Raw genomic sequence first — 25,518 nt, forward strand, 5'->3', positions numbered from 1 at the left:
ATTCTCTTTACATTCACTTTACAAATCTCTCTTACAGAGATTTGCTCAGCAGGAAACAGCATGTGGTCAATGTCTCTACTGGACAAGACAAGTGCTGCACATTGTTTTCCTGGCTATGACCTATGCAAACATGTTCCAGTGTTCCCAAAATGCAGAAGTGTGGAAGAAATATGGAAATATAAAATTGGCAAAAATTGTCTAGATCCAAATCTGATCAGGACTCCTCCATCAGTGTACATTTGCTCAGCTGGGATGCAAGAAGACCAAGTAGCCTCAGAAAAAGTACTACTTCTTTTTGCATATATTGCTGGCTTTTCTGTTACTCTGGACACAGGTAACATGCAACTCATTCCATTAAGAGGAATAAAGTTACAGACCACTAGAAGGAGATACCATATACCAATTTTTCTACTTTCTGTAAACTAGTAATACTTTGTTAAGTATTTCTTTGCAGTGATTATCTCTGAACTTTTGGAGGCCAGTTTTTAGGTCTATGGTATTTTTGAGTTGATCTAAACAGACATTGTGAGGGAGCTCAGCACAGCCAAACAAAACTGAATACCCAACAGAAAATCAATATTGCCTATGCCTACTAGTTGTCTTTTATTTTCTTCCTACAATAGTATCATACCTAATTAAAAGTGAAAACTAATATCCAGCAGGATTAATCAAATTCCATATGCAAATATCTGGCTCATGTGAGGCTTGGTCCAATTGCTAGTATCATCACTAAGGTCATTAATTTAAATTGAGATGAGTTAAGAGTCCTATGGGGATTGACATATAAGTTGAAGGAGGTTATTCATTGCTAAGTTTTTCATACTGAAATGAAAACCTAGGAAGAAAATATGTGAACAGTGCTTTAGCACATCGATTCCTAGGATAATGAGCAGTGCTGTGAGTTTGTCTGTGGAGGACCATGAGTCCTCTCCTGCAATATAGAGTGGTTCTGATACATTGCTTTAAATTCACTTTAAGATGTACTGAAGCAAGTTCAATGCAGATAGTTCAAGGTCTACTAGGCTGATATCTCTGGGATTCTTTTATCCTTGCTGACTTCTGCCAAGCACCTTCAAATAACACAGAGACATTTTTAATCAAAACTTGAGTGCAAGTTTCATAGACCCTTCAGAGACTCTTTCACAGTCTTTAGAAAAGGACCAAATATTTCCAATTAACAGAAAATATACACTCAATTTCCAAACAGAAATACGGGAGCTCTAGAGCACCGGTTATACTAGTGCAATATACTGCATTCTCAGCTCATCCCCTCAAGCTAGCTACCTCAGCTAGCTCCAGTGTCTTGATCCATAACTGCATTTCTAGGCAGGGTGACTAGAAGAAATGTAGTCTTTTAAGGCAAGTTATTATGGTGTGCTCAACATCTATGAACTTTCTCTAAATGCTGATGGCTGAAATATTTTGAGTAGTAACAAAAAGACTGCAGAGTAATAAAGTAATGATGGCATTATATTACTTTTCATACATAAAGAATAAAAGTATAAAATTTATTATTCTGTCCTTGTACCACAAGGACTTCTCAGATATGTAAAATAATTAAATTGGCCAATCAAAATGGACTTAAAATAAAGGGAACCTGCAACATGTGTGGCATTCAGAAACTTTTTGAGTAATAATTAAAAAAAAAAAAAAAAAGAGTCCAAAAATTAGGCTGTAATCCTTACATGTTTGGGCTTTAATGTTTAATCAAAAGGGTGTTTTCATATTAAAGTATAAGAAACTCAGGTTTCAGCAAAAATCAGGCATTAATGATCCCAAATCTGGATGAGTAGAGAAATGCAGAGGTTCTAGAAAAGAGCAGAGTAACAGGAACTTTTCAAACCAAGTTCCAGAGCCTTCATCTAATTAGACTGACACTTGGAATCCATTCTGCTTTGACCTCAGACTGTTCTGAGCATCACCACCTTGACAACACTGAATTCCTCAGGCCAGTTCTGCCTGCAGCTCCATTTGTACAGACTCTTGCATGAGATTTCAATGGAGTGACTTAGACAGGAATTAAGTTCTTTGACTTCCAGAGAATAAACGTTTCTTCAAAGGCAGGTCAAGATCACAGTATATTAATATATTCCTATGTCTGTCTCCTCCTCTCCCGCCAGCCCGAAAAAAAAAAAATAAATAACTTTCTTCTATTGTCGCATTTTTTATATCTGTGCAGCTGAACAACATCAAAAAACAGTTTAACCTTAGCAAGCAAATTTCATTTGTTACCTGCCAAATGCCGATACAAAAGATAACTATGAAAACGCAATAAAATCCTCATTCTAAGGCAATAGGTAACATGCCTTTGCTATAATATACTTGCTAAATAACATTCAATGAACTCATAAAAGCATTTAATTTAAATATAAATGCTTTGCAGTTCCATTTTTCAGGGAGTAAATGACACTTTTGCTTGTTTCTTTGAAATGCATTTGCAGAAAAGACATTCTCTCAAAATCCACAGTTAGTGTTATATATTATCCCTATTACTGCAATACTCATGGACTGCCCTGTGGTTAGAGCTGGGATGTACTAGAAACTGTAAAAATATATAGTCCCTGCCCTAGACAGCTTTCTCACTGAAACAGTATTGGCAATGGCAAGGCTAAAAGAAGAAATACTGGTGATGTCTTATCAATTGCAGAGCTAAGAGCTAATACAAATCTCTGCACGTTTCTTTCAAGTATCACATCCAGGATGTCCCCCCAAAAATGTTGATTTCAGTAAGTGGTAGAAATATAAAATGCCACCAGATGTTTTAAACAGGATACAAGTTCTGGGAAAAAAGTCATTTCAGAGGGTATTGTGTTATTGAATTCACTAGGTCCATGTCATTAAGAAGCCTGAAACCCACTCATAGGGCATTAAGAAGCCCCATTTTTTTTCCAGGAGCAGGGACACCTGCCCTCAATAGTGAGACATTTGACTTGTTGCTCTAATAAGAACTGCAATAAAAGTGATCATTTAAATAAAATCTGTACTCCAAGATGTGAATCCCTCAATTCCCCCTTCATCCTTCAGCTGTCAGTCAACAGCACTTCTGGATAGTTCATAAACTACCTAGTGAATGAGAAGAATATTTCCAATTTTTTTAAATGCACTTAATCACATTCTAATGATATATTACCCATAAATTTACTGAAAACCAGGAACATCTTATTCACCTGGTTCAAGCAATTAGTTTTTTAAGGTGTTTTCTTTCTTATTTTGCTGTACAGTTAACAAAGACATGGGACTGTTGGACAGCAAGAAAAGTCCAACTTATACTTATTACAGTACTTGCACACTGAAAAATTTTTGTGCACTTATCTTAGGGATATTGTTGCTAACATACGTTTATAAAATAGTGAAATCCATTAATACCCTGGATGAATTAATAAAACAGATGTTCTAGTAATTTCAGAATAGTTTTTTTTCTATGGAGCACAGTATATATATGTATTTGGTCTAAAGATATCATGTTTACAAAAAAAAAAAAAAAGACATTCTGTCTTTTTTATTTGCAGGATAATATGAGAAAGCCAAGCTTTTTAATTCATAGTGTCTATATCACGGTAGTAACCCTAACCAAATACCGGAAGCCTAAGCCCCAAACCAAAGCCATAACCCCTTCATTCTAAACCTGTAACATTGAAACCCTCACTTAAACATAAATCTAACCTGTTTGGTGCACAGGAGGTAAAAGAAGAGCACAGGCTGTGAGGTTCTGGAGTGAACACACACACATATGTATGCACATAATTTATCTATGATACACTTTGTCTAAAATTACTAATGCATTTCCAAGTATCATCATGTACTTTGAGTAATACAGAAACAGATCCTTTGCCAACATTGACTACCACTTAATTAATTTTTCAGCAGATTCATGCCTGATAAATCCAGCTGAGGATCTGACCACACATATTTAAAATTATCAAAAATATGTCATTAAGTTGCAGGTCCTTCTACATTCACATCACTTAAAATAATATTCAACTATATTTGTGGTCCAAAATTTTATTTAATATCACTCAGGATAAAAGATTCCCAAATACACCAACAGAATATAAAAGGCTCAGGCAGATACAGCAATTTTCCGTCACGTCCTTCAGTCATGAAAAAGACGGCGTTTTTTGTTATGGGGAACTGCAGTAAGGGCTGAGTGGCAGTCTCTGTGCCTGTTCAAGTACTGCTCATTCTAATCAGACTGCCAGCAAGGAATTATTAGGTATTTGGTGTTTATGACGTAAAATATCTACTAGGAATTGGATTTTGATCATAACTTCATTTTATATCTGTTTCACAATAACCAGTAGAATAAAAAGTGTTAATCACTGTTGACCTTTGCTGGATTTGAACTAGTATTTTGATTGCTAATCCCTACTGAGGGACTCTGAAGTACACCATAGAGCCCCTAAGGCATGCAGCTTGACCCCTTCTGTTCAAGTTGGTTTTAACCAACAGCATCATCAAGAATATGCTTAGACTTGCCAAGGCTAATTACAGATTTGGCCATAGTTTTCAGCTGAAGTACAGATGAAACTGTCTAACTAGAAATATTAAAAAAGTATGCTGGGCTCTAGGTGATTCTAAATGAATCAAAAAGTAGCTCCAGCAAGAAGATCCTGCAGCCAAGAAGATTTAGATTTTGCAGACTCATGCAACTGCACTATCAGTTTGCTCCAAAGAAATGCCCAGCTCCTGGCAATTAGTATTCTTAAGGGGCTGGATTGAAATCTGTTAGTTTGGGCTTCTATCAAGATCTTCCCCCAGATGGTAATACAATTCCAAACCAGCTGAGATTCACTTTGTTTTGAATTTCATTGTAAGAAAGAATTATACAGCAAAGAGATGAACAAAGGTTTTCCTTCCTCAAATTTCAAACTACAACATGAAGAGAATTTCTTTGATTTTTTTTTTTCTTTTCTGAATACGATTAGCTTATTCTAAGTTCCTTATCTTCAGATCTAATCTTTTTCCTTGGTTATTTTCAAATTTACATTCAATTATGTTTCAGATGAATGATTACTGAGAGAAGTATAGAGACAATATGGCCTACCTTGCACTCAGCAACCAAACAGGTATTTTAGTAGTAGAGCATGTAGGCCTTCTTTCAAAGCTTAAAACTGGAAGAACATGGTCCACATTGTATTTGTTGTACAGTACTGACAGAGCCCTCATTTCCTGCACTGTGATCCACTAAATAAATAAATAAATAAATAAATATATTCCAGGCTAAATACAGATCACAATATTTGTATGTCTTCACTGCAGTGAATCATTTTCTGTATGAATAGAGTTCAGGCCAGTGCTTTGCAAATCCATTTGGAGTTGAGTAAGGACTTCAGCAGATACTAGGTAGTTCACACAGAGGGACACATTAAAAAATACTTCCTAGTTTGATGGGCTACCAGCCACTCAGGTTGCACTTCAAGAGACAAAAAGAGAACACTTGTTTTGCAATGTGCAAATAAAAGCATTTTATATTATGAGCTGACTACATTTCAGTGGAGTTATTCTGGAAATACACCAACATCACTGAAGTTCTAATCTGCTCCAGGTAGTTACTGAATAGTCCAGTGAATATCAGCTTACTGAAATGGGTAATTAATGTTTGTCAAGACTGATAATATTTTCCCTTTTTTGATATCTTGGTAATACAGGTAATACAGATATCTTGGTAATACTTGGTAATACTAACAAAAATATTTTTAAATTAATATTTTGGGCAATTTAAGTCAGGAAAATAAAAAAAAAACTCCTTTTCTCTTAATTCCTGCCCTAAGGTCTCAGCAAGAAACGTAAGTGAGTTCCTAAAATGGAAAGCTGACTGGGAAAATGTGTTTTGTGCTGTATTGGAAATATTTCCTCAACTAGGATTTTTCAAACTTTCATACAAATTGCACACCCATCTCTCTCAGACCCTTCAAAGGACAAACAAAACACAGCAAGAGCCATGAAAAAGACTCAGGACTTTTGAACCATTCCCAGCTCTCCTCCTGTTGCCACAGCTCGTCCAGGAAGGCAGCTCGCCAGCTTCCACAAAAAAATCCCCCGCACAAGGGAACTAAGATATTGGATTGACTCAGTCAACAGGAACTTGTGACCAGCATGCCAGGCCACCTGTTCTAAGGGGGATCAAGCCATGGAGGGGGCTGAATTCAATTTCCTTAACAATTCTCTTTACATGGCTTCGCAGCATTTATCAAATCTCTGCCACCTGAAGGAACTCTCATTGTGTCTAACAGACAGAGGGAACAAAGCAGCAGAATGTGCGTTCTCCCTTCCCCATACAAGAATGACACTGGAAACCCCTAAGTAACAACTACAGATCTTGAGATGGAAATGCAGGTTTCCAGCAAATAAGATGAGGACACTTCTGGCAGATTTAAAAGAACTATTATAACAATTCCTTATTAATTTTCTGTGAAAATCAATGAAAACTTCAGGGGACTGAAAAAGTGAAACATCTATAGTTATTCCAGGGGAAAATTTCTATCCATTACTCTCATATTATTTACCACAATCAGGCTCAGATATTTTCAGGAAAATAAAACCATTCACCAGAAAACCCTCTGTTTCTTACTTATCAATATATTCAAAAGACAAAGATCTCAGCAATGTATCAACAGGAAATTATACCACATACAAACACATATGAATACTTTTTTTCCTTTACTTTGCAACTAGAAAACAACAAATATTTATTTCAGTATTTGGGGAAAATATTTAAGTAATTAATTGTTACTATTGACCATTTATAAAATGTAACATGAAAAATATATTGTGAGATGAAGTTTATAATACTGTGGGAACACAATATACAAATAATATTATGCTCAGATACATCACTTTTCCTTGAAGATGTCAAAGTATTTTACAGTAGAATCAAGTCTGTCTACAACATAAGAATTATTATAATCATTAAAAATTATAAATGGTAAAAAGAAAGTACTTAAAGTTACACAACTTGCTCAAGGGAATCCAAAACTACTCTAAATGTCACTTTGACTGCAAAATTGCGTCAACAAAAATCAACCTAAGAATAAGCAAGGCCAGTTAAGTTGAATATTTGGTGAGGATATTAATGTAAATGTGATCTTAGCTGAAAAGAACAGACAGTAGAATCTCTGTAGCTGGAATCAATTTTAAGCTAATAAATATCTGCTTTGATCAGAGATTCAGGAAATAATTGAAAGGTTAAAAACAGAAAATACAAATGACTAATAGCATATTTTGAAAGGAAATGTGAACAATGAAATCTAAACGATGCAAAATTTTTTGTTGTTGTTTGTTTTTGGGTTTTGTATTTTTTTTTTCTCCAATAATCTACCTGAATTGAGTATAATGAAAAATGAGACAAGATAGACAAGAGGACAAAGCTGCCCAGTGCTGGTCCATCACTGGCAAAGTCATAGAGAGAAAGGAAGGTCTATAGCTGGTTTGGGCCCATGTGACACTTTCTGGAGAAGGAAGCTTTTTATTCAGAAAAGAAACAGATGTTTCGGCAGATAGCATAGAAAGAATCCTGTAAGAGACTATAAACTAGCCTTGAAGGGAAGAAAAGAGTGTGGAAAAAATGTGAAGTATAAAACAAAAGAACAAAAATGACATGGATAAAATAGAAATGCAGAAAAAAGACAGGGCCTTTGTTATAACTGAAAGGAGAAAGTAAATGTGCTAAACTCCTTGTAATTTTTGTAGAAGTTTTAAGGAAAAAAAAAAAAAAAGAAAGAAAGAAAGAAAGAAAGAAAGAAAGAAAGAAAGAAAGAAAGAAAGAAAGAAAGAAAGAAAGAAAAAGAAAGAAAGAAAGAAAGAAAGAAAGAAAGAAAGAAAGAAAGAAAGAAAGAAAGAAAGAAAGAAAGAAAGAAAGAAAAAGAAAGAAAGAAAGAAAGAAAGAGAAAAAGAAACCGATTTCTCATCCACTGACACAGTTCATTGCAGCACGAGGCTGGGAGATTAATTTTATAACCACAGACAGAAATCAAATAAAAGGAACAGTCAATGCCCTTTTTAAGCATCAGTAGAAAAAAATCACAAGCACACAGCCAATATTAAAATGCAGCCAACGTTTATGGCCAACATTTAAGTAGGTTTGTCCTGGAAAAACAGAAAATAACCAACCGTGTAAATGGAGACAGGCATACTACCATCACCTTCCCCTCCACCCAAAAGTTTTCCTCTTTCATTTGTTTGTGGTAAAGAAGTTTCTTCTGAGCCAAACAAACGTGCTAGAGAAGACTTTAAACTGAAACTTACCAAGCCAGTTTCTGTGAATACCCTCTGCCTTGACAAAGAGCTTTATCAAGAAACTCCCAGCCTGTTCCATTCTGAAATCTACTGCTGATGGACAATTACCTTTAACCACCTTAAAAAATATCTTCTTTAACTCCTAAGAATAGCCTTTTCTGCAAGATTTGAAGGAAGCTGCTATCAGAGTAGCAAAAACAGTTAGTCCCATCATTTGCTAAGAGACAGGTACCAGCTGAAGATATTATGGCATGTCTTGGTATAAATATTTAAATTGCAATGCAGCGTAGCCTTCATGCAAGGTGCACTCCGAGCTGTGTATCTCCTGTGCTCACACTGGTACTTAAACAAATGGTCAAAAAGGATTCAGATCATTTGTATGTCAGCTCCTCCAGGGTAAGAGCCTTATACGCTTGTCCTTAGCACATAATAAATTCAACATATATCGAAGACATTTATGCATAAAGAACAACAAAAAATAATCACAGGGAAAAAGCAGGAGTATGGGTTGTTATTGCAGAATATTCAAGGTCACACATTAGCTTCCACTGCAATAAGTATCCAACATCCTAAAATAATGCTAGTCAGCCAGCAGGGATGCAGCTTAAGGTACAGTTCCTGAAGATGTCTTTAAGTCAGAGTCTAGACTTAGTGTTTAAATATTGTCCTGAATAGCTGTTTCTATGAGGAGAGACTGCAAAATTTAATAATGCCCTACAGTTCTCATATGCTGTACAAGAGAAAGAATTAAAAAGGTACTATTTCAATGAAAGTGTTACACAATTTAATCCTTTTGATGGTAACCCCTGCATCAAGTCATTAAGATGTGCCATTTCTTGAACAGCAAGAGGTAGAATATGTATATAAAAACAGGAAACCATGAGAAAAACTATACTGAAAGGAATGTACAAGGAAAAGCAGCAAGGAAATGAATATAAAGTCCCAGTGAAGCTGACAGAAAGAAATAAGAAGGTTCATCTGGACAGAAAATTGACCATACCATTTTTTGCATTCCATATGTGTTTCCGTCAGTGGCTCCTATTTGAAAAGTTCTTAGTTTCAAGTCAAACCCAGATTTTCCTGTCTGATGGGCATGAAAGCTCAAATTCACATCTGCAAATTAACTATGTTCTCTATGCTTCATACATCAGCTGTTATGTGCAACATTATTTCTGGAATTGTATCTTAGCTTACAATTTGACTATTATGGTACATCAGGGAGAAGAAAGTGCACCTTGGTCTGCCACAGCTATATTTTTATTGACTTCACAGTCCTGAATGAGGAAATCTCTTTTTGTTAGCAAACTAAGCAGGTCTGACTTGGAAGATTTAAAGGGCACAGATATGCATCAGTGATCAGGTGATGTTTGCAATGAATATGGGATGGCAAAAAGTATCTACTTATACATCTAGGAAGGTACTGCGACTATTTAATAGCAGCAGGAGGAATTTTTATGCCAGAAATTTTAAGGGGTAGCAGATTTTTACTTGCTTTTTGTCTGGAAAGACTTTTTTGCACTCTCACCATCACCCCACCCCAGCATTTCCAGACTGTTATTCATAACTGAGAAATCGTACGAAGTAGTCTTGTCAATGGTTTCCACTGAGTCTGTTGTTTTCAGGTATTCTGATATGATCGGTCCTCCCTAGGAAAGTCTATGACATACCAGTTTATTTCTTCCAATTCCAATACTATGAAATAGACAATAAAGCAGGATCTTTCAGCTTGCTCTCTCTCACTCATTCTCTGAGGCATTTAGCAAGGTCTTTCCTCTTCCTCCCCCAGACTTCTCAAAATCTTCTTTGACACTGAAAACTGGGTTTGTGTCTTCTGAGAAACAAATCCTTTCCTGGTCTGATTAAAAATCTGATGAAAAGTAAATCTCCCTTGTTCTGTAAAAAGGAAACAACTGAAGTCAGTTCTTACTGATGGAAAAGCCACAAGTCCAAAATGCCAGAAGACAGATGGACTGATCAAAAAGACAATGAAGTCTTTCCATTAACTTTGATAGACTTTGGGCTTAGGTCATTAATCAGCTCTGTTAAGAATTTGTAGGGTCTTGTAGGGAGTTTCTGTACTAGAAAAACAGAGGCAGAAAATACAACCTTGACATTTCTGTTAAACAAGAAAAACTCAGGAGATATACTCACAAGCATACTACACTTGCTAGACTATAATAATAAGTTTTATATTTAAATACAGCAGATCAATGACAAATTAAGTATGGAACTAATGTCATTTGGTCAGTCAACAATTTTTTTTTTTGACTGGTTGTGGTCCTGAGCAATGATAAACACATTTTTTAGAAATAAGTGCTGTGGTTACAATAAACAAAGGTATGTATGTTTTTCTTTGCAGAATTATTAGCCCATGCTTATTGATATTTACCTTCTCAATGCACCAAAACAGTTGAGATATTTTCATCTCAGATTTAGTGATTTTTTTAATAGCATACTAAAATAATTTATATTCCATCATTATACTTATGTATCCACATTGCTTTCTTTGCTTGTTCTTATTACACATAATGTAGGAAAAATGTCTACCATTCCTTTGTCTTGATCTTCCTCCTGATTAATGTTGATTTGTTTGTGGCTATGGTGAATTAACAATTTTTACATGTTATTTTACATCTTCCTCCTACAATTCTCTTACATTTTTCTAGCTGGTATGTACAAGTCAGTTCACTGAACTATGTTCCTGAGTTATCCCAGGCAAGCGTGAATTATTTTGCTTACTTCCATTATAATGCCAGATTCTTCACAGCTGCAAATCATTACCAATTCTCATCATTTTACTCACCTATGCTTCTCCTTCTTTGTATTGCTCTAGTAAACAAAAATTACCATTATGCTGATCCTTGCAAAATGGCTGAAGTCATTTGCTTTCATTAATGTTTGCCATTATCTGCTAACTCCAAAGCTCTTTCATCTCCTGAAGTTAATCATCTTCCCTTATCCAAATAATCTGAACATTTCAATGGCTGCTGCAGTTGACACTGGTATATTTATTCCAAACTGGCACCAATCATATTGTGGTTCTGATGGGTGCAGAACCTTTGTAGCACCACTGAACCCTGAGAACATATTTCAAGGAATCACAGACTCTGAAAAGGAGGCCCCTGGGATTTTTACATGCAAAAAGATGTTTTCTGGTCAGAAAAGCTTTTAAAAATCTGGTCTCTGTTTTAGATCATTCTGTAACCAACACTTCTTAGAATCAATTGCATTTATGTCAAAGAAGCATAGAATCATAGAATGGTTTGGATTGTAAGGGAGATTAAAGATCATCTAATTCCAGTCCCCCTGCCATGTCTCTTGTCTCCCTCCCTTAGTTAACTTTTAAGCTAGCTGAGGTAACAAGACAACTACTTGAAATAGTTAAATATCTTCCTTTTAAGATTTTGTTATGACTTTAATCAAATTAATACTTTTCTGAAAGTGAATGTTCAGATCTCACTATCCTCAAGAGCAGAACTGATGTTTAAATATCAATAATTTTCTGTTGCAGTTTCTAGTCACCACTTTTAAGTCTGCCAAAATCCTCCCTCTGTTAAAAGATGGGTTTGATTATGCCTGCTCAGGTGCTTGTGTTTTGGATCTCCAGGACAGACTCTTTCTGGTCCTGGAGCTTTGGTAATCTTTAGACATTTTAATATCCTGATCATCTGTTCAGGTATGGCCTTGATTTCCCTCAGCATTTCTTCTTCCTCTCCTAGGAAATTTACATCAATGTTTAGCATCTGTCACCCTCTTTTGAATGTTAAGGCAAATAACTAATTTAATGCCTAGAATTTCTGTCTATTAATTATACTGTTTTTATTTCCACTACCATTATAGACTTTTTGTGCAAAGTACTTTAAAATGACTTCACAAAAGAGCTCAGTACATCATCTCTCATGTTGACTCTTTCTATAGGCTTAGGCTTAGACACAAAAGGCACATATTTGACACTTTTTTCTAAAAAAGCTACAAAAAGAAACCTATTGTGTGTAATTTTTTTTCCCAAATCTTCCATTAACTACGTGGTCTCAACTATAGCATGTTGTAATGGCCTCCATCGCCTGTATTAATTCCCTGATTTTCAGGAAACCTATCTTTTTTTGCAAGCATTTAGGTAGTATAACTGGTCTTGCAACAGAACTACTAATGGCAAGGACTATGTAAAATTCAAATTAATCAGCTAAAGTTTTTGGGAAAAAAATAAAAAATAAAAATCCCAGGATAGCATAAGTATTTGGCCAATAAAAATAGACAGAATTGAGTTTCTGTCACTAGTACCATTGCTCACACTGTATTTTTGTATGGATGTGCATGCATTTGTATAAACATGTATGATTTAACTCCTTAAACTTCTTTCATTGCCTTCATTCAGACAAAGTATTTAGTTTTCCACATTAGAAAAGAGGGGCAGACTGCATCCTTGACACAACTTCTTCTCAACACCAGACAGTGCTTCCCTTTTACCTGTAAAAAACTATCTCACATACTTCTAGAAACTGATATCACATAGTTTCCTTTATAAATGTCAATGTTGTAACTAATGTTAAATAATTTCTCCCACTGTTCAGTGTAAATTTCATAGATGTTTCCACATAACATCTTTAAAGAACGCCCATTACTATTCACCCCTATAACCAAAGGTCTTATCCAGCCCATCATAATCCACCTCATATCTCCACTATTTTAACATTCATTCCTTTGCTGAACTCTGATCCCCTCACGGAGAAGCAAATGCAACAAAAGAATCGGCTTCTTTGACCAACCTCTGCATATAATTTTTTAAATAATCAGAAATGAACTGTTTGTCTTAATCTTCAAATTCTTTCTAATTTTTATCCTGCCTATCATCTCCAGTGTGTTCTGTCTCCAGCTAGACCATAATGTTGGCTTCCATTACCCATGGAATTGACAGATATTTTTAAACAAAATCCTCTGTGATTTTTTTCCAAGCATCTGCCACATAACCTCATTATCTTCCTTCAAATCCCTCATTAAAACTCTCTTGCTGTGATGCCTACAAAAACATGAGAGAATGTTTAAGCTAATAATGAATTGAGACACTTTCTCTCATACTGACCAATGTTGCTTCATTGTCCTTGTGCTCCTTTGGCTGTCTGGATCCATGTGTTTTTTCTTATATTTGAATCACAGGCTCCCCATGAGGTCCTAGTTTATGACTTAGGGATCTTTGGTACTGATAATATAAATAATAATCAGAAGAAAAGATTTTTCCTTCTCATTATACATTGTTAGCTCCTGAAAACACGTTCACACTTCCTTTTTGTGTTAGTTTCTAGCAAGTAATTGCAGAAAGTAATATAATCTCAAAGTCCTCTCTCCCTTTTTGCAAGGGAACTCACAAGTGAAGGACCAATTCATCCTTTATTCAGAAAAAAAAAAAAAAATCTTTGAAAAGGAGAACTATGGGTTAGAAGAAAAAGCTCGTGTTTAAACATTTTTTTTTCTATAGATGACAGAGAATTTCAACACAATTTTTTCTCCACTGTGTTTCTGCCCCTTAGAACAGAACAGATAGGATTCTCTTCATGGAAAGGATGATATCTTTTCTTTGAATTAGCAATTTCCTTGCTTCCTTCCCTGAACACCATTGGCTGCTGGGTACATTCCAAGTCCTGATGTTCATGAAGTTACACACTCTTGCTCTATCTCTTCCCATGGAAAGGCAAATGTTTTCCTTTGGGAAGGAAGAGAACCATTTATTTTTCACTGATGATAGAGAACAGAATGAAAAGCAAATTATTTTTTTCATTACACATTTCACAGCCCATCATTTCACAGCTCATCATTATTTCCATGCTCAGGTATTGAAGGTTTTTTTTAATCCTCTGAAATAAACACACCCAAAGCTGATCTGCACCTACATTAAAAGGAACCATTCTTCTGAATGGGCCTCAGAGTGACAGCAAGGGCTGATGTTCCTAGTTTAGTTTTTAAGTCTTCTACCAATATGAAATGCCCTTAACCACTTCATTTTCCCTTTTACACTTCGTCTCTTTCTTTCCTTTTTACCAGACTTCATTTAACACTCATGCATTGCTCAGGGAATGACCCCTGTTCACAGGCAGGATAGTTATTTTTTTGGTCTGACACATTGTTATTGTTGGCAGTATACAGAGTTGTATACTTTTTATATATAAATATATTTATATATTTATATTATATATATATTTATATATATATATTTATATAAAAATATTTATATATAAATACATTTATACAACTCATTAATGTTGTTCAGTTGATAATTGTCTATCACCTGCAGAAAAAACTTCAGCATTTTTCTAACAAGAGATACATAGTGTTCAAAGACAAAGCATATTTCTACCTATGAAAAAAATGTAAACATTTATACACCTATAAAATATCCACAGACATCAATAAATGATACAGCAATTACTAATTTTTGCATGTAAATAATCAGTTTTGATGCGTATTTTTACATGTAGACAAAGACACAAGAAGTCAGACTTCATGTTGCTTAGGTGAGACAGTTCTCAAATCCATAGGATGTTTTTTTCCTCCATCGTATTTTGTAAACAAAAATCACTAACAATAAAATTGACAATTTATATTAGTTATGTTCATGAAGGATTAAACTCAAAGTTCTGTCCTTTTAGTCAATCTGAGACCTCAGAAAATGGTTCAATTATGAGAATTTAAGCAGTCATAGCGATTTAGTAGCACATTAATTCCATAGCACTTCCATGGGTTGCAAACCTGAAACTGCAGCTCAAGTGCTAGGCATGGCCAGAGCTATACAACTCTGATGAATATATGTTATAAAAGAATAGATTTTCACTCCAAACAATGTACACAAAAAAGTTTGCGTGTTACAAACACAGCTGAGCTTTGACAAGTTGAAGGCCTTCATTTTCACTCAAACACTTCTAGCAAACTTTTTGTCTTAGTCTGCATAGAATAAGAAAGCTACACAAAGTGAACTGTTCTACCTTAAAATGTTGAGCCACTTTAAGAAGAAACTCAGATGCTCTTGGGAAACAAAATGAAACAACAACAACAACAACAAAAGATTGAAAAAAAAAGAAAATGAAAAAGAAAAGAAAAAGAAAAAGAAAAAGAAAAAGAAAAAGAAAAAGAAAAAGAAAAAGAAAAAGAAAAAGAAAAAGAAAAAGAAAAAGAAAAAGAAAAAGAAAAAGAAAAAGAAAAAGAAAAAGAAAAAGAAAAAGAAAAAGAAAAAGAAAAAGAAAAAGAAAAAGAAAAAGAAAAAGAAAAAGAAAAAGAAAAAGAAAAAGAAAAAGAAAAAGAAAAAGAAAAAGAAAAAGAAAAAGAAAAAGAAAAAGAAAAAAGAAAAAGAAAAAGAAAAAGAAAAAGAAAAGAAAAAGAAAAAGAAAAAGAAAAAGAAAAAGAAAAAGAAAAAGAAAAAGAAAAAGAAAAAGAAAAAGAAAAAGAAAAAGAAAAAGAAAAAGAAAAAGAAAAAGAAAAAGAAAAAGAAAAAAAAGAAAAAGAAAAAGAAAAAGAAAAAGAAAAAGAAAAAGAAAAAGAAAAAGAAAAAGAAAAAGAAAAAGAAAAAGAAAAAGAAAAAGAAAAAGAAAAAGAAAAAGAAAAAGAAAAAGAAAAAGAAAGAAAAAGAAAAAGAAAAAGAAAAAGAAAAAGAAAAAGAAAAAGAAAGAAAAAGAAAAAGAAAAAGAAAAAGAAAAAGAAAAAGAAAAAGAAAAAGAAAAAGAAAAAGAAAAAGAAAAAGAAAAAGAAAAAGAAAAAGAAAAAGAAAAAGAAAAAGAAAAAGAAAAAGAAAAAGAAAAAGAAAAAGAAAAAGAAAAAGAAAAAAACATAAACAAGAAACATAATCTTCCAGAATTTCCCCTTTTGTTTTTTCTGATTTTCCTCGGTGAGTTTTGATCATTTTCCTAATATCACTTTCAATGTGTCTTATATCAATATCAATTTCAATCTGTCCCTAAATTCGAATAGACATCTTCACCTGCAATTGTGTTCTGATTCAGCAGGAAATGACCTTGTAAAACATCACGAAGGGTAATTTAAGTGAGCAGAAGAAATATAAGGTAACAGTATATTAAGATATTAAACACTGGTTTATATTATTTGCATAATAATACCAATACCAAAAAAAAAATACTGAAAAAGGAAAAGCTATACTGTGGATCATATAACAGATGAAGTTAAGGAGGAGAAACAATTATATGATCTACAGTCTATGGACCAGATTTAAAGTTATGCACCATTTACGAAGTTCTTTTGAATAATTCACTCAGGGGAGAAAAAAAAAATGCTGTCCAATAAAGCACAAAGCTTTACAGTTCATTTAAGCTATGTTTCTTTATGCACAAGTGGCCATATCTCCATTTTGCATCCAAGGGTGCACAATCACAAAACAAGGTGGACTGTGACAGAAGGGGACATGACCTGTTCCAGTACACAAAATATATGCATTACCAGTGCTCATTTAGAAAAGGAAAAGTAAAATAGGTGTAAAATGACAGACTGCCTGATGTATCTTTAACTTAAAATAAATGCTCGTTACCTTTGAAGGTTTTATTCTTAGATTTGCTGCAATGGAGACTCTTCTAAAAGTCTAAAATCTAAATGAAAATATTTTTAGTCTAAAAACTAAATGAAAATATTAATTTTATGAACAAAGAATTGGCAGAATCTTACCATGTGCTTGAAACCACTGAGTAGAGAGGAGAGTGAATCAGCTGATAGATGCCATGACAGTGGCATCCTTATTAATTTTCAAGAAAAAGGAAATTTCAAGGAAAAGTGTAGTGATATTTGTATATTGTAGTACGTATGTATATGTATATATGTATATGTAGTATATTTGACAATGGCCTAAATATTGCCGAAACACTCCATTCCAAACTGCTGTCTACATTTTAAGAGGACTGCTGATACAATGTAGTCAGTTCACAGAAGAGCCTTGAGCATGCTTAGCAGAACAGATCTGTTCATAGCTAAATACTTCAGGAACTCAATATTTTTACAGAAGATTAAGAATGATTTGATCTACAGCTTAAAAGGATGCATACAGGAAACAAAAAAAAAAATTAAATGGCTTCTTTGATCTACACTAAAGCACAATTTTAAGCACACATCTGAAAAAAAAATCAGACAAAAAAAATGCAGATAATATGAATAATATCCTTCAGCTTCTGAAAAGACTAGGGATTAGAAACATGGAACTTTTGATCTTATTTAGGCCAAAAATCCCCAAACTGCTATAGAGCAACTACATTGGAATTGTGCACACTTCATAGCCTTCTCAGACATAGGATACAGTGAAAAACAGAAGAATATACATTCACAATGGATGAAAGACTACAAGACGTGAAATGGGAATAGTTAAATATGTTACCAACAGAAATAGCTTTAAGGCCATTAGTATATGCAATTAAGATTAAAAGGAGATAGCTCAGCAGTGACTTCACCACTATATCTACTTTAAAGGAAGAAAAATAAAGATTAATAGATGATCAGTGCTTTGAGTATTTTCAACATCTGTATGGTGTCTTAACGTTTTTACAGTCTTAGCATGGGAAATGAACATGTAAGAAAGAAAATGAAATAATATATGTTTTTGTGACATTTTAACTCTGTTAACTTAAACAGACTTTGTAAAGGACCTTTATAGAACTGTTTTCTCCTCAGACTGTTCAAAAACATTAAATAGTACAGATTGGGGTTACTATCAGCTAGACCTGTCTTACTCTTACTAGGTCAATCAAGTCTTTGTCTCTTGGCATCAAAAACCTGGAGGGAGGTAAATGTGAGTCATACCACTGTCTTATAAGAGAAATGTCTCTTAGAAATGTCTCATAATGTCTTGCAAGGAAAAAATGACACAGTAGAGAAAATGTGAATGATGAGTGCATATACAAGACATTGTCTTAGATAATCCAATTTGTGGACACAGATGTGATGTATTAATTCAGACTATATTATTTTTTTTCTGGAGTCCACTATATTAAATCATAAAAGTGTTGATACCAAAAAGAAAGACATAAGAAAAAAATGAAGGACAGTACAAAAACACAACTTCCAGAAGTACATCTGCATCCTGAAGACTGCAAATGAGTAGCTTAAAACTATTACTCAATGTGGGCATCGTGCTACTATAATCAGTGTGATATTGCAGAATATGTCAGGGCTCAAAGAAAAGCTGCAGGTCTACAAAGACAATACAAAACTTCAGGGAGAGAATGAATTGAAATGAATTTTTTAAAAAACTTGGGTATCCTTCATGGCTTTAGTACATAATTAACTACATCTGGAATCCTATGTATACTTTTGGACCCCTTGGTACAGGAGAGATGACAGCAAATGAGGGAATCTGGTGGAGTGCTCTGAAGATGGTTAAGGGGCAGAAGCATATGATGTATGAGGCTGAAAGACTTGAGTTCAGTATGGACATGAGTCTAAAGAAGGATCTAATCCCCAGATTTCTATTGCTTAAAAGGGAGATACAGAGAGGATGGAGACAGATTTTCCTCAAAAATGTTGTTCAAGGACAAGAAACAACAATCACAGAGAAATTCCTGTCAAAGATTAGAATAAAATTCCTCACCACAGGAGTAGTCAAGCACAGACTACAGTCTCTGCAGTCAGAAAGACTGTAACATCTCAGTTTACAATATGGGACTGAACATTGCCCTGATCAACCTGATTAACAACAAAATATTCCTTGCTTCAAACAAGAGGTTGGACTAAGTTAAAAACAAAAGAACAAACTGTGGTTATACAAGGCCTCCTTCACATCAGAAATAGGAATACAAAGTTAAACACAGTTTGAAAACAATTAGATACATTAACAATCAGCTAAAAAATTGACCAAAAAAAAAAAAAAACTTAATTGACATTAGTTTTAGTAACAGTTTAGATGATAAGGTGAAAGACAGAGGTAATTGTTACCTGATTATTATCTAAGAAGCACGATGGAACAGTTGGTGTAAAAAGGTGACAATTAATATTTCATTAAATCTGTATCTTTAAGTCCTGGCTTTTTAGTATCCAATTACATTAGGAATTTTTCTTCCCAAAAATTTCTTTTGAATGTCAGAGAAGGAAGAATTATGTTTTGAGAAGTATTCCCCCATCGGAAAATAAGTGTTTATACCCCCTCTTTATTTATTTATTTATTTATTTTATTTATTTATTTGGTAGGAGTTCATTTGAGTATAGATTTGTTGTTCAGCTTTACCACTCATTTCCATGAAGGCATTTGGTGCGCTAGGTAAAATATATTCTATTCTGGGAAATTCAGATACAAGATCTAGTGCTTTTTGTGGTTCCTTTGGATGAGATATTTACTATGGTATGATGGACAGCATTGGCAAATTGTACATTTGTTCCTCAGACAAGTCTAGACTGATTCACAGCATTAAAATTTGCAGAGAAATTTCTTCTGATGGTTGAGTTTAGGGAGGCTTAGACTGTGCAAGAATTTTACAAGGGTATCAATGCATGAAGGAAAGAATATCAATAATGAGAAAGTCTGATAAAAGATAAAAATGGAAATGATTTTATTACAAGGAATGAAACTACAGAAATATGGTGTGAATACTTAGACAAGCTCCATAAACAGAATGAAAAGGCTAACAACAAATGGACATTTTCCAGACAGCTGAGCCAAATTTTTGAAGAAGAGATTCAAGAGGCAATCAGAACTCTTAGGAATAACAAGCACCAGGTGTCAACAGTGTTGCTGCTGAAATGTTAAAAAAGCAGAAGCTATAATCTTAGATATCTCATCCAATATTTTTTTTATAGGAAGGTTGGTGAAAATGCCAAAAAAAAATGAAGAAATCAGACGTATTTCTAATTTCAAAAAAGGAGACAAAATGTAAAGAGACAGTCTGCTTTCCCTACTCATTATGATTCATAGAATTCTAGCTTTAATGCTTTTATATAGATTTTGCCCTTACAGACAACAAACAATAGGAAAATGCCAGTGTTTCCAGGCATATATAACATTTCATAAATCTCATCTCCATGTATCAGATATTTTTAATGCTTCAATGACAAAGAAAGATTTTAGTCTGTTCAGCATACATATTTAAATAAATTTCAAGAACTGTGTGGTAGTATTTTTCCAACCCGATTTTTGTACTGAAGTGAAAGAAGTGCCTAATAAAATTATTAGGGTGGTACAATTCTTTGTCATATGATTGAAAATAAAACTGTGGCATGGGAAAGCTCTATGCAATTTGCCAGCAGTATGGGATTAAAACAGGCAAAACTAAGCATGGAAAAAGTCTGGTGAGAACCTACAGGAAGTTTATGAAGAACCTAGGATTAAATAAATAAATGAGGCTTAGGCATATTCAGCAGCAAAGCAGACAGTCAGAATTCTGGGAAGACATAACAGTCACAAATCTTTTGGAAAACGATGCTTAAACTGTGATTGTATAAGCATGCAGAATGCTGACCTAGGAGGAGGCAGAAAACTATGACAAGCACCGCTAGGTATCTTTAATGTCAAGGTGACGAAAGAGGAGAAACAAGAATCTGAGCTTGATTCATCACAGTGATATTCAAGTTTTATCACTGTTGGCCTTCACTGAAATTGATAGTTTCATGAGTGTAATTTCAATAGTGAGTCAGGCCGAGTATGAATTCAGTATTAAGTTGTGTTTATTCATTGAGTTAGAGCTTGTTATGGTTGTTATTTATGGCCTGCCCTTGGAGTCATACCTTGTTTGAGGTATGTTTCTGAATTATTGTCAGACTTGATATTGTATTTCATTACATTAAAATTTTGCTGATGGACGATTTTAATATTCACGTGAATGATGCAACTGTACTTTGCCTTTATTCTGTTTTGATTTAATTAAAGTTACCTACCTGAATAATTTTTGCCTTCCCTTTTGCTTTCAATGACCATTTAATGTCCCTCTTGTTTATTTAATAATTATCGCTCTAGGCAGACTTTAGATCCAGTTAGACTGAGTACTTTTGTTATCAGTTTTGATTTGACAAATCATATTGTTATTTCAAAATCAGCAGATGGGGCACCAGATCTCTTATTGGAGATTAGCATATCTCTAGATATAGACAATTACTTATTCTTATTCCTTTTTAATAAACAAGTTTTTAAGTTGAAGAAAGCTGCAAATTGGAGTCTTTAAGGTAAATAGGTTATTGGCCCTGGAAAAGACTTATATGTAGAAATCAGAGTTATCTTGTAACATTTCATTGTTATGAGAAGTTCTGCAAGGTAAAATCTGCCCCTGCTCTCCTTTCAGAGATCATTAATAGCTTTTTAATCAAGAAAAATTAGCTGAACATAGTGTCATTTATCTAAGGCTATATGATGATCTTTACAAATGTTTCCTGAATAGTGTCTTCACTGAAATAACTCTCTGCTGGTTATTTTATTTATTTGCTAATTTCTGCCTGTCTTAATGTCTGTCTACTGTGTTATGAAAATTATAACTGAATATTACAGCTAAATTGAGAGGCCGTTAGGAGCAGCAGAATAAAACTCATCTCTCTAGTCCCTTCCTAAAACAATTGTTGACTGTACAGGTCAACTTACAGAATACTATAACAGTCAACAATTGTAGTTTTTCTTGGGCCAAAAGGAAAGAAAAATTACAGAAACCAATTGTGCACCAAAAAGATTTTTCTAATCCTTCAGTATTTAGATCAGGAATTGATCAATTAAATCTCTTATTATTCAGGATATATTTTAAGAAATATTGTTTTAAATACACATCTAAAAACACAGGTGTTTTTTTTTTTTTTATATATAGACAAAGTCAACTGCACCTGTAAATGAATGGTTTATGAATGCTTAAATGTATCTCATGAGAATCAGCTCACTGGAAACAGGAAACTGTTTAAACATGGTATTCCCAGATATGCCAAAAAAAAAAAAAAAAAAAAGTGTGGCTTACAGGATACTTGTTCAAACTGCCAGAGCACAGCGATGAGGCTAAGATGGAAGGAATTCAATGCTTTAAACAAAATCCTTACAATCATTCAGGGATTTATTTGTTTTGATTTGATTTTTTTTTTTTTTGGATGATTTGAAGAGTAGAACTCTTCCTTTACCCAAAGATTAGAAATTCAAAGGTATAATTCAAACGTATAAACAAACACAATACAAATTATGTAAATGTGTTGTTTGCTTAACCTAAATAGATATCATCACTGTCTTATTACTCTAACTTGAACTTTAGGAAAGACTTGATAGTTTTCACTTTTTTCTTTACTTGAATTAAATAAAAAAAAAAAAAAAAGAGACAAGACTGATTCTACAGCTTTTTCTATCCTTACATGTATCTCTATGGCACCACTTTCCATTATTTCTTTGTTACCACTATGCATTTTCATTATAGTGTTGGATATTTATGGCTGGGTAGTAACTCTAGTTATAGCTAAGGACAATTGCAGCTGAGCTATTAGGAGTAACTACTTGTTTGTTAGAGTTTAATATTTGATTTTCACCCATATACTTCATATTTAGATCATGACTGCCTCTTCATTGATTTTTTATTCTTTCTTTATAATTATATTGCACTCATATCTCCACATCATAAGATCATATCACCTGAAGGTATAACTTCCCTAGAGAGACAGAAACACAAGATATCTCATGAATATACTTACATATTACTGTACACCCACATATGCATATGCAAACCAAATAAAATAAGTATAATGTACAAACAATATTGTTTCAGAAGCAGTATTGTACCTGATCCCAAAAAAATATACTCCCAAGAAAAAATAATATCGTTGGTTTGGCTATACATAATAGTCCCTATATTTAGGGAGATACAGAAGTTCTTTAGTGTCGGACTTTGAAATAAATAACAAGTAGGCAACTCAGGTGAGTTAGGAACACAACACACCTCTGCTCTCACGCTAATCATGGAGTGAGCCAGGTACAAACAGATACTCTGGATCATGCATCCGAGGAAATGACACACTAGACATTTTCTTACCACATGCCAGAGAACACAGGGACACAGCACCTTGCAATGGCTCACTAACTTTGGACAGGCTCCAAACATTAAGCTTGTTTTAGCTTGTCATCAAAATGTCAGCTGAACTTCCAATGAAACTTTCTTTCCAGTCCAAAATTTTGCAAGACTCCTCTCATTGAAAAAAAGGATGGCACAGCACACTGTTCCCCTATGAGCTCAGCCAGCTTTGCAGCTCATTACAGAGTGTTTAAATGTCCTAGCCGTCCTGGGCTGATTTAGCAAATAGAGGGAGCAGTGCTTGGACTCTCTGAGCACATGCTGTAATTTCTGGCTATGGTTGCAGTAGAGGACTGGAGTGAAACAAAACAGATCATTTCTATGTTCCATGTAGCAGGCACTACTTATAATCTGATCCTACTAGAATTTCACTAAAATGATAAAAAAAAACTCATATATGATTGAGTTCCACAGGTTTCAGTTAGGTTTTTACACTGAAGTGCTTTGGGGTTTGGACAGTGAGATTCAGCTTGGGATTTCAAAGCTGTTACACAAGGGAAATGCATGCATGAATCCCAAGAAAGAGAAAAGACTAAATTCTAAGGGTACAATTCTGAATCATTTATAATGCATTTTCAAATCCTGGAAAGGAAAATATTCCAGCAGATTAAGTTAACTATATAAAATACAGCACTTCAATATCCAGTAGTCTTTCAGGGCACAGCTCTTTTCTATTTCTAAATCTGATATAGAGGTTAAAGTTGTTGCGTGACAAATATAACACTGATATGGTCATACAGATAATTATATAGAACCACACCCTAGCGTTCTAATATTGATGTCCCTCCCCCACTTTGCAAAGATCCCAAAATCTTCAGTAGATTTCACTTCACAGCACCTCCAAGATATACAAAGTGCTCTTAACTTGCATGCACAAAATTGCACAGAGAATGATGCACAAAGTTTGTCCAGCTATTGAGACATCTAAAGAAGTAGATTCTGGCTTCCCAGAATTTTTAAAAATTTCTAAAGCCTCTGTACACTAAGATGTGGAGAAGGTGTGTCTTCAGAAAGTAAAAAAATATGAACACCTACACATCTCTGAGAATTCCACTGTACTTAACCATATCTTTAACCACATAAAAAACATTTCCTTGATTTGAAAATCGTTTTCAAGACTTCATGGAAAGAAATCCTCATTAAACAAGAGATAGAAGATGTAATTTTATGGATATTTGGATAGTGTCCTTTTCTTGAGATGCTTTTCCTTCATAGAGTTTGCAAATGATAGTTTGCAAAGACAGGCTCACACTAGAACTATGTAATCAGGAATGTGGAGCTAACAGAAAGTCATCATATATATTTGAGATACTGCAAAAGTGTCAAGCAGATTCGTTATGTGTTTAAACATAAGCATCTTGTGCCATTTTAGACACACTAAATTATTCAAGTTATCAGATACCCTAAAGTGACAAAAAATGTCTCTATGTAATTAAATTTAGACACTTGAATATTTCTCAGTGTGACTACCTGGACAACAAGCTCCATTTACCCCATATTTGTCTGCATTCTATCTGTTGAGGTACCTAAGCTAATCAGCTAGCTAGGCTGTGACTTTCATCTAAACTATAGATATTTCCAAAATAATCAAAATAACTATGAACTGATAAGACTTTCTGCTCTGATTCTTGTGATTCTTGTCTTTTCAAATGTTTTTATCCTAATCTGGGTCCTGATCTTGCAACTATGACAGACTGTATTTCCATTCTTATGGAGATATACAGCAGCTTAATTACATCTCTGCACAGTCATTCAGTCACAGACTTGGTCTTCTCAGCTTTATAAATTCTTATGTGTGAGGAACAGATTTAAGGGCTTTTAGATTTAACAATTAAGAAATCAACAGTTCTAATGATACTGTTTTTCTGCCCCCTTCTACTCCTCCTCTGTCCCCCAAGAAAGGATAAAATTATATTGAAAATTCATTCAATGTTATTTTATGTCACTATTTCAGCTGAAGAAATTCATTTTATTATATTCTGGATGTTGCCTCAATAATAAATCAATTGTAAATATGTTACTATCAGTTTCTGGCACCAGTATATATTTTGACTTGTCACTACACATTTTACCTGGTAGAAACAGTTTCATCCACTGAAGGAAAAATAAATAAATAAATAAATAAATAAATAAATAAATAAATAAAAATGAATAGATAAAGTAGGTTGACCTGCTAACAAAAGACTGAACATACATCTGGCAATGCATCTATCTTATGAGCTCACTAAAGCTCTTCTCTAGATTCAAGATCAAACTCTATAGAGGAACATATTACAGCTAAAGAAGAACCACA

The 25,518-nt window shown here is 33.9% G+C and overlaps 1 protein-coding gene across 6 annotated transcripts in view; it reads right to left on the minus strand.

Moving 5' to 3' along the window:
- Positions 1–25,518, minus strand: part of NXPH1 (neurexophilin 1) — a 181,853-nt gene that overhangs the window by 16,055 nt on the left and 140,280 nt on the right. The window lies entirely within an intron of this gene.

This window comes from Anser anser, assembly GCF_964211835.1.
Source record: "Anser anser genome assembly, chromosome: 2".
Classification (NCBI taxonomy): Eukaryota; Metazoa; Chordata; class Aves; order Anseriformes; family Anatidae; genus Anser; species Anser anser.